This window comes from Anguilla rostrata, chromosome 10, assembly GCF_018555375.3.
Source record: "Anguilla rostrata isolate EN2019 chromosome 10, ASM1855537v3, whole genome shotgun sequence".
Taxonomy (NCBI): Eukaryota; Metazoa; Chordata; class Actinopteri; order Anguilliformes; family Anguillidae; genus Anguilla; species Anguilla rostrata.
Window position 1 is genome coordinate 18,842,289 of NC_057942.1, and position 12,035 is coordinate 18,854,323.

Sequence of the window (12,035 nt, forward strand, 5' to 3'; positions counted from 1 at the left end):
TTTTTACTGTGCTTTATTGTCTTTATGAATATGCAAAAAGATGATGAATTTTTCTTGGGGAAAAATCATTTTTTGAGGTGTGCATATAAATAAAAAAGTAATATAACACACAGATAGTGTTGTTACATAATGGCATCAGACTAACCTGAGGCTGGTAAGGGGATCAGGAATTTAAGAAATTATCCTGGGTCTAAACCATGGAAGACAGTGAAATCACATTAAACTAAATACTAAAAGCAGCTGGCAACCACTGCAAGTGGGTTAAAGTAGGTTAAATGTACGTCTTCCTTTTAATTCTAGCTAAAATTCTGGTCAAGTGCCTGCTAAATACCTAATTACACAATGCTGATAAATTTAGAAAGTGCTGGCACACGCACACTTTTCAAATTATTAGCAGGTTAGCAAGTGATACTAGTTGTGTTATAGCTTGAATGTTTGTCATCTAGCAGCAAGATTCCAATATATCCCTCTTCATGTCCCTTGTTAAGCAAGAGCATCTCATTGCTCTGCCTGAATCATCTCAATTAGTCACTTAATTATTACCAATTAAACACTGATTCATGGTGTAATGCCTATGCCTATTGGTGAATGCTTATCTACATAGCCAAATAAATATTTTTTTTCAGCAATGTTGTTCACAATAATTAGATAATGATGCATTTATATTTATCGGTAGAATTAACACTACCATAAAAAATAGCGAATGAACTATTTTTACTGACAGTATTATATGAACATAAATATTGAATTAGAAATGTTCATTGACACTATGAAATATAATTAGCAAAAATGATTTGCCTTTGCCCCTCTCATGCACTTGTACATCCCCCCAAACACACACACACACACACACACATGCTACAGACGGAAGATTTTTATTGGACTTAAGACAGATGAATAACAGAATGAATATGGCTATAAACAGTAGGGGTTAACGGGAGTCCTACTTCTGTAATGATCAAAGAGCGAGTGGAGCACACTGCCGCCCGCTGTGAGCTCTGCATGCAGTCGTGTGCTAAAGCTGCATGTACGCTGAACGCGCACATCTTTTGATGCTGTGTGGCTTCAGGTTTGTGCTGCTATATGCTTACGAGAATCATCTTTTGTACATGATGCATCGCAATCATATATTCAGACATGCTGTACAGACTGTACCCAGCTGATGGCTATCACAGGACATGTGGCAATTTATATTACGTCACTAATTTCATACTGTGCATCTTTAATGTTTAAGCCTCACAAGTCGCAAGTTATTTTGCTTATTATAAATTGTTTTGATGTTTATTCAAGTTTATCACAATGGTTTATGTGATTATTTAGAGTTAAGGATGCTATGCTGTTCCAGACCAGACCAAGGACACCACCTCAGTAGCCACAGCGACAGACCAGATGGAGCCTCAACAACAGCTCTCTCTTCAGCAACTCACCAGATAGAGTATATTAATCTCAAAGCATTGTATTGATACTTAAAGTAACCAGTGCACATGAGCATAATATATACATTTCTTCAATAATTCTACCTTTTATCTTTACCAAGATATTGTAAATAAGTGCTTTATGTTCCAAATTGTACTTATCCATTAACTGGGGTCCTGTGACTGGAGAAAATTCTTAATTTATCTCTGCAGTAACTCAGAACAGTGGAGTCATGTTTTATTCGACATTACCACGACAGTTGCCATTGGCAGTCAGTATTCAGTACCAAACCATAGAGCACATGAACGCACTGGAACACTTGTTTTAACAGCACAAGCTGTCGGACAGCCAACCACTCTCCCCAACAGTTCTGACCTGCGAACACCTCTAAGCCCACAGAGGTCACGTCCTGGTAACGTCCTCTCATGAATGTTGTCCTCTCATGACGATTGGTCTGGTCTCTGTTTTAACGCATTTTCATTTTTTTTGTTCAAGTGGGTGGGCAGGTGTCAAACATTCTGTCAAAGTGCTCTGCCAGGGCCCTCATCGGCCATGCTGGCACCGTCACAGATGACTGATGCCCTGGCACCGGCTGTGGTTCACTTCCCACGCCGATCCGCCCACCCCATCACCCCCCCCCCCCCCCCACTCCCCAACATGCTATGCAGCCTTCTCTCTCACTCATTCATTACCCTAGAAGTGCATGCGAGGAACGCTGTCACACCACATCGCTGCCTGCTTTCAGAGCCCTTTCAGACCCAGCAGCAAGGGCTAATTTTTCATTATTTCTCATTTAATAAAACAGGAGGAAAGTTGGGGAAAGTACATGTTTGCTTAGAATACTAAAAAACTAACATATTAATGTAATTCATAAAGCTGCACTGAGCACCAAAATGAGTGACAGTGAATGCATACATTGCTATATACAGTCAGGTCCATAAGTATTTGGACAGTGACACAATTTTCATAATTTTGGCTCTGTACGCCATCACAATGGATTTGAAATGAGACAATCAATGTGATTTAAGTATAGACTTTCAGCTTTAAGGGTTTTGTCAAAAATATTGTATGAACAATATAGCAATTACAACCATTTTTATACATAGCCCCCCCCCCCCCATTTTAGGGGCTCAAAAGCCAAAAGTAATTGGACAAACTAACATAATCATAAATTAAGTTGTCATTTCTTGAACCAAATTGTCATGTCTTGAACCCATACTCGTCACCAGACGCTGGGTTTCTTCCCTGGTGATGCTCTGCCAGGCCTCTACTGCAGCTGCCTTCAGTTCCTGCTTGTTCTTGGGGCGTTTTGCCTTCAGCAAGTGAAATGCATGCTCAATTGGATTCAGGTCAGGTGATTGACTTGGCCATTGCAGAACATTCTACTTCTTTTCTTTAAAACACTCTTGGGTTGCTTTCGCAGTATTCACAGTCCATCTGCATTGTGAAGCGCCGTCCAATGAGTTTTGAAGCATTTGGCTGAATCTGAGCAGATAATACAGCCCTATACACTTCAGAATTCATCCTGCTGCTTTTGTCAGCTGTCACATCTTCAATAAATACAAGGGGACCAGTTCCAGTAATGAGCAGTTCCTTCCCTTCTCTATACTCTTCTCTTCCCATCATTCTGGTACAAGTTGACCTTTGTCTCATCTGTCCATAGGATGTTGTTCCAGGACTGTACTGTTCTTTTGGCAAACTCTAATCTGGTCTTCCTGTTTTTGAGGCTTACCAATGGTTTACATCTTGTGGTAAACCCCCTGTATTTACTCCGGTGAAGTCTTCTCTTGATTGTTGCCTTTGACACAGATATGCCTACCTCCTGGAAGGTGTTCTTGATCTGGCCAACTGTTGTGAAGGAGTTTTTCTTCACCAGGGAAAGTATTCTTCTGTCATCCACCACAGTTGTCTTCCGTGGTCTTCCGGGCCTTTGGTGTTCCTGAGCTCACCAGTGCGTTTTCTTTTTAAGAATGTACCAAATAGTTGATCTGGCCACACCTAATGTTTTTGCTATCTCTCTGATGGTTTTTTTTTTTTTTTTTTTCAGCCTAACGATGGCTTGCTTCACCGACAGTGACAGCTCCTTGGACTTCATATTGAGAGTTAACAGCAACAGATTCCAAATGCAAATGCCACACTTGAAATCAATTCTAGACCTTTTATCTGCACACTTGTAAATGAAATAATGAGGGAATAACACACGCCTGGCCATGGAACAGCAGCCAATTGTCCAATTACCTTTGGTCCCTTAAAAAGGGGGGGACCACATATAAAAAGTGCTGTAATTCCTGCACTGTTCACCCAATTTGGATTTAAATACCTTCAAATTAAAGCTGAAGGTCTGCACTTTGAGCTCATATTCATTATTTAATTTCAACTCCAATATGCTAGTAGACAGCTAAAATAACAACTTTGTCAGTGTCCAAATATTTATGGACCTGACTGTAAGTAGTTAATTCTCACATTTCATATGTGATTTACATAATATATGCATACACAATTCAATAGAACAGAATGAATTGCTGCAGGATGAGTTCTGTTAGCGATTTGTCTTCCACCAGCATCGGCACCTTATTTGTCACATCAGAAAACAAGCTGTTGTTTAGGCAGCTTCATCTTACAAAACCCGACAAAATATTTACCCAGTTTCTCACCCGCCTCACCTCTCTACTGCTGACAAAGTGTTGTATATTTTTACACAGGGTGTTAAGACATAATTTGGTTTCAAACGGCACAACCCTGAGCATTCAGTCTCCAACCATCAAGATAAAGAGGCCTGTCTCCCCCTATCCTTCAGTTATGGTACTGCTTCCTTTAGTTTTGTTAAAATGCAACCTTGTCCTCACCAGTAACCACACACATAACAACTGACTGTCCTTGCAAGGCTGTGACAATGCTAATTAATCTGGCCAAATCCACATTCTTCTGGATTGATAGCAGAGTTTTTTACTTTTTTGAGATTAGCCATTGCTTGCCCCCTCAAGAGAGAGAGAAAAAAACTCCCTGCTAAACCCTTTGCAGCCAAATCACTGAATCTCTTCCTTTACAAAAACAATAAAATACATAAAATAAATACTTACACACACACAAATATTAAAATTAATTATCAACATCAAACATTTTTTCCCTTTTCTCCCTTGATATTCAAACATGTTCAAATCTGGCCTCCCTATTCACCTCATTCCCTTAAACTGTCAAAGCTCTCTAATAATCACTCCTTTATCACAGTGTTTTCTAGTCTGTCCAAGAGTCACGTAAACTTTCCACATACAGGCACCCTACCTCCCAAGCTTCCTGTGATGACACATCCTCTTTGACAACTGGTTGACTCCCCTCAGGATCTAAGCAGGTGTGCCACAGTCCTCTCCTAAAAGTAACTCTCCTTATCGCTCACCTGTGTGGCACTGTCACCTCCCTGTTCCAATTCCCTTTTCTCCCTAAAAGCATTGAGCGGGTTAGTCTTCAGAAGAAGAAGAGAAGAAATCAAAAATAAAGTCTTTTTCCTTTCTTTTTGAAGAGAAAGGTTGTCCTGGCCCCCGACCGGGCTGGCTCTTTAAGTCAGTCTGTGTAGTTGTCCTTTTCTAACATTTGAAAGCCCCCAGGCTCTATAACAGTCCATCTCTTGTTCTCAGCCTACCTCCAGTATATTTCCACAACTTCTGATGCACTGCGAGCAAGTGTTTTTACTTTCTGATAACCTGTTCCTACCAGTCCTCTACACCATGACCACTGTATACAGGGGTTGGAGAAAATAACAGAAACATCACAGGAAAAAAGTAATTTGAAGCAACTAAATCAGAGGCAGCTACACAGGTAAGTCATATTGACTGCCAATTAGCAGTATGTGTCAGCTATAAAGAGGACTGGTGATAAACACTTGGATTTGTGTTTCCAAAGCAACAAGTGGTAACTAACTGAGTTCCAAAAAGGGCAAATAGTCAGTCCCCCAATTGCAGGGTCACTGGTCACAAAAAATGCCAAATAATTTAATGAGACAAGGGGAATAGAGTCAAAATGATGACAGTGTATGGCAACAATTAAGAAACAGCATCAGCAAAGAAGGACAGTGGTTGCAATCTCACTGACATTGACAGATAGACACAACAGGATAGTTGCTAAACACCCACAATAATTACCAGAGAATTGAATAAACACTTATCTTACCCAAAACTTCTCTCGACAAAAAGTATGTTGTGCGCTTTAAAGAGCTAGCATTTATGGCAGCGCTGTCATTCAGAAAAGTGCTTGTATCCAAGGCTAATGCACAAAGATGCATAGCCTGGTGTATGGACCACAAATCCTAGACCCTCAATCAATAGAAAATAGTAATATGGTCGTCTTTTACTCTATCTTTACTTCCTATATCTGCATGGGTTTATGGAAGCCTTCAACCCACAATGCTAAACTGGTAGATGTGCCACTGTTAAACATGGTGGTGAATCTGCAATGGTAAGGGCACTCTTAATTGATAGCTGATTCAATGAAGAATATGCAAATTGTTATTTTGTACTTAACATTGCATTACAAATCATGAAACAATTCATGCGATACTGAGATAAACATACAAGACATAATAATGCAAACTTCATATGCTCAAATTTTGAGGAGCTATGCATACTTACAGTTTAACCCTGTGTCAACAAAAGCAGTTCACATTTAAGGATAGTATTATCATTTTTTTGCAAACTGTATTCAGGGTGAAGGATAAATATTTAAGACGTACTGTTATCATTTACATAGTACCTTTGCATCCACCAATACCACAGTTCTTGCCAAATATGTTTAGTGTACAAGTATTGGCACAAAAAAGTGTTGATATATTACCACAAGTAATTAATAAGATTCTCTTCATAGAGATTCTTTGCATGGATGCAAAGTCTATAGAGGAAACTAGCAATGTTTGCACAAATTGATTATGCACATAAGGACCCTTGGGATAGTGAAGGAAACCCCTCAGATTCACCAAACGGTCCATCGAGGTCACCAACAGTAAGAAACCAAAATTTGTCACATCGAGGTCACTAACTGCAAGAAATCCCTCCACAAACCAAACAGCAGAAGCATCTGACTGACAAGGGAATGCATGTAGTCGTATCCGGTGCTAGAGGAAAGGGATTCATTTATTGTTATCTTGATTATCTGACTAGTGTTTTAACCTTTCCTCTGTGCTAACAGGTATGCATAGACAGAGGAGACTGCTGTACGCCAGTAGCATTTCTTTATGCGGAGCAGCATCTAACTTGGGAGACACTGACATGTCTTTGGCTTGTGTAGCCTGCATAAATACGATTGTGTATTCTGCTGTGACAATAGTGCATAGGAGAGTGACTACAGGGTGCAGATATCCTGAGTTCTGTGTGAATTTTTCTTTGATTTTCCTCAGTACTCCAAAATTTTATATTTGTTAGATTACTTTCTGTGGCTAACTAGTGGTTTGCATCTTGCAGTGTAGTCTCTGTAGGTCTGTTTGTGAAGTCTTCGGACAGCAGTCACTGACACATCCACACCTGACTCTTGAAGATTTAGTCAGAGACTGAGTATTTCCCCTGTTTCTGATCAGTCAGAAAATGTGTTTGGGGTTTTTCTTCATTATTGTGAGAATTACAGTACTGTGCAAAAGTCTTAGGCACCTGTAAAAAAATGATGTACAGCTAAGATGCTTTCAAAAATAATGAAGTGAAAGGTTATAAATATCAAAAAAATAATATAAAGAGCAGTAAATGGTTAAAAACGAAATAAAATCAATGTTTGGTGTGACCACCCTTCACCTTTAAAACTACATAAATTCTCTTAGGTACACTGTCCTGCAGTTTTATAAGAAAATCGGCCGGTAGGTTGTTCCAAGCATTTTGGAGAACTTGCCAGAACTTCTGCAGATTTGGGCTGTTTTGCTTGCTTCTGGCTCTCCAGGTAATCCCAGAGACCCTTGATCAAGTTTTTATCTGAAAAGTAGTCTATTACTTAAAATATTACTTTATTTAACAAAATGCAAAAATGTATCTGTAAAATTCATGTTTGGAAATTTGCTCTTTTCTAATGACACACTAATGCAGAAAACAAAAATAAACATCTAAGACCAAATATATACAATACATTATATTTAAATCAAGGATGCCTAAGACTTTTGCACAGTACTGTATATAATGTCATCAACTGTAGAGGTCTTCCTTGCTCTATTTCTTCTTCATGATGGTCCTGTCACGGGAACGGTGGGTTAGGACCCAAACGCAGAGTGTACAAAACTCAAATGTCAAAGGAAAATCTAAAAAGACTTAAATCACAGGAAGTAACAAAAAACAGGAAACCAAGGCAAGGCCTCGCAGGGCAACTCTCAAAAACACAAAAATAAAACTTCAAAACGCAAAACAAAGAAAATCCAAAACTGTGTAGAAAACAGAACGTGGGCGGAAACACACAGGGAGCTCTCTCAGGCGGAAGCACACAGGGCAGAACACAATCAGAAACACACAAGGATCCAGCACCTGAGTCAGGAAAGAAAATAACTTTAATAGACAAGACACTAATGAATCACAGGAGGGCACAATGCACAATTAAACCACAGAGAGGGAAGGAAAAACGAGACATAACCAAAAAACAATAATTGAATAATTGAAAACAATAATACAATTAAACAGGGAAAATGAACAGAACTACAAACCGTAGTGCCGCCATCTGGCGGCCCAAAAGCGCACAGACACAGAACCATGACAGGTCCAAACAGTTGATTTTGGTAGGCCATTCATGTCTCTGAATGTTTTTTCTTGCCATGAAATCGGAGGATTATGCACAGAAAGTGCTGTAATTTCTACATGGTGAAACCAAAATGTATAAAAATGCCATTTAATAAAACCCGAGAATCTGTGCTTTAACCACCATGACTACAAATCTAAAATTATGCACAGAGCCAAATCAAGAAAAAAGTATTTGTCCCAAACATTATGGAGCCCACTGTATATCAATAAGTTGTCATTTTAGGAATTGTGTATGTGTGGTTTTGGGGTGGGGGGGAGTTGCATGTGAGTAATTATATTTGCAATATAATTACTCACATGCAACTCAAATACTTGATTGAGTGATGGGGTATAAGGGAGTATTTAATGTGGGATAGCAACAGCACAATGTATTACCAGAAAAATGGATTCCAAATTACAGATAGATGATACATATAATTAATTATGCTCTTTAAACCATTCCAAATGCCGGAATAAAATTATGATTTGTATGATTCCTACCCACACTGGGTGGGACACAACTATTGTACAAATGGGGCTTGATACATTGTATGTCTGATTCACAAATATTAGTGAAAATTGAAATTCCCTGACCTAGGTTATGTGTATAAAGTTGGCACTGCCATCTATTGGCTGATTACTTATATCTACCACCATTATATTCATTTTGCACACTATAATTATATCCACTCTAGCATCCATTATATCCATTTTATCCAGTGTATACTTATATCCACTCAAGCCACCATTACCTCAATTGTACCCACTGCATACTTAAATCCACTCCAGCCACCATTATACCCATTGTACCCACTTCATACTTATATCCACTTTCTCTTTATTTATTAAAAGGGATTAGGTCAGCAGTCACATACATAAATGTTCTGCTCCTCCAAACTCAGCTAAAACATTTTCCAGTTCCCAATTATGTCTTTCACTCCAGGATGTGTAAACAAGAGAAAGTGAATTTATTTGTTTGCATAAACCAAAAGGGAAAGATCTCAGTTAGATAGATAAGCAGACTGATCGAGGCTCATTAAGGACCTCGCCAAATAAATTCAAACTGCACTAAATGCAGCGATGTAAAAAGAAAGTCAGCAAAGAGACATAGAAATACAACACAATGAAAAGCAATAACAATAAATAAAGTTTTGCTGATGAGTACAGTGAAAACAAGGAATAGTAAAGTCTACTCTTTTCTCTCTTGGCAAACAGCTGCTTGAACCTGAGGCATTTGGACTTAAGTAATGAATCTTAAAATTTTACAGATGAGCAGGCTTCCAGTCTCAATGGGACTGTACTCGACAAAATATTGTCTAAGAGAGGCTGAAGGAAGAAGTGTAATGAGATGGATTGAACCCTCCAGGATACAAGAATGAATCTGCAAGAACTTATTTTACTGCTTTTGCACTTTTTGTAAATATTCATGAAGAAAAATCACTGTTCCTTTGCCCACTTTTAGTATCATATTTTCTCACAAAACACACTAGAACTTGCACTTATGTATGGTTAATTACAGGGATTTGTCATTGAATGGCATGGATCTTGGTGCAATACAGTGTAATTACATTATTTGTTCAATAGAAATATCAATGCATGGTGGCTTCCTCTGAAGTTATATTGTGAAATGGTACGTGAGAGACTGTATTTTCTCTCTTGTTTCAGTTTTTCTTTATTGTGTATTAACGGCATAATGTCTAGAATCAAGTGTATCTAACATTTTGTTCACTGCTGTTCACTTCTTTCATTCCAATCATGTGAACATATATCAGATATGCACATTCATTCTGTCTTTGGATAAACATATGCTCTGTAGACTCAAACATGGTTTATATTACCACTGTTTGGAGTGAGACCCAACTTTCCATTTTGCTGCTGCATCCAAATGCCTAGCGGCCATTTTGTACATCCAAGCATGATCTATAGTGTATGTTCATGGGATGGATAGAGATTCCGCTCCCCACTCTGTAGTTGTATCCTATCTTATCATATATAAGGAAATTATAACACTGAGATAATGAGACTGAGGGAGGAAGATTATCCCCTTCCGCACACAGAACCTTGATAAATAAAGGAATGGTACTGTACACGAAGCAGAAAAAGAACCGTCTTTGATTGCTTGTGCTTTTCCTTGTGACGTAGTTACTCTGAGTCTGTGACTCCTTCAGGGACTCTGTGCTAGTGCCTGACATTTATCTTGCATTACAAAGATACTGTAAACTAGTTCCAAACTAGAGAGAACAGATTCAGTATTAAATTAGAGAAACAGACCCAAAAAAATCTGGAAAGCCCATTTTTCATCCTTTTTTTAATAATGATTTAGTTCATTACATACAGATTTTAATTAGTCATATTTCTGTTGGTTTTATTAATTTCTGTTTAAAAAACCTATTTTGATAAAACAAGTTACTAAAAAAATGTGTTCCGCCTTCCATATGAGCAGAATGTCCCAGTAGCACAATAGACTGTTCAGCACAGGAGCATCATGGGATTTGGAGTTCAGTGTGGCCAAAGGGTGATAAGCAATACCACAGACAGAAGTCCATAATAGTAAAGGCAGACACAAAACAACAGCAGAGAGGTTCCTGTGAAAGCAGCAACCGGCAGAGCCACAAACAGAATATTCAATAGAGGCCACTGCTGAGTCTGCAACTTGACAGTGGGGGTGGCGCAGAAGGATTTGGTGAAAAAAGAGGTTCAAGTAAGGTAATCAAATAGTAGACCGAATATCTTGCTGGTGGCAAGCCAGGCGTGAGCTCTGTTAGCTATGATTGTGTTGTCTGCATTAGCTTTCAGCTGCAGCCTGCTTAAAAATACCTAGTATGGTGCAGATCTATTTTCAGGGGGGTTCTGTCTTAATCTAAATCATCTTGCTAGCTGTTCTCTAGCCCAGTAGGGTTATAAGCATGAGCATATGCACTGACATTAATGTCAGCAGGACATTTGGTGTATCTCTCAAATAAATAAATGCATAAATTAATCAAATACTAACACAGCAACAACAACTACTACTACTACTACGGATAATAATAATAATAATAATAATAATAATAATAATAATAATAATAATAATTTGCATACTTTGTGAAGCATTCCCTCAAGTCATAAATCACAGCACATTCTGAATTCAGGGGAATTCTTGCTCTGTAGTACTTGGATTATTTTTGGTCAGTTCTGATCACATCTAACATTTTCTGTCCTTTAAGTTGAACATATGGGTTGATATTACATTTATAAGGATCTTGAGTGTACACTAAATGAAACAAATACATTTTACCTGAACTAATGTGAGAGATCTCTCTCTCACACACACACACACACACACACACATAAACACACAGGTTGTTGACCTACTTCGTTGCGGGCTGGGGCAGGTGGGGATTCATTGTTCAATGGCTAGTTTTGTCAATGTTAAGACCCTTAACATAATTCCTTGAGAACAATAAATTACATCTTTCAACACTTTGAAAAAATACTTCTATTTATATGTCCATGAGTTAATTAATAGGTAAAAGAGCTGATTGTAGTTTCTGGATTAAGTGGAATACTTAACTTGGATTTGTTTGAATCGTGTGAAGATGGAACGTGTTTCTGAAGCCGAGCAGTAGCACTGTGATTAATAACTTAAGTATTTCACCTGGGGATAAAGTTAGCTGAAAGATTTTGTCTTTATTGAGGCTTATCAGGGTCAGTGTGTTGCCATTTGCAATAAGGCTTTTGCCAACAAGTACATTACTTCACTTGAAGACTTGACAACCTTTTTTCCTTTAAGGTCTAGGGCTATGTTATGTTACAAGGATTTTGCATCTAAGTTAAACTTTTTTATTCAATTTGTGTGTGTGTGTGTGTGTGTGCGCGTGCATGCATGCACATGTGTGTTGTGTGTTT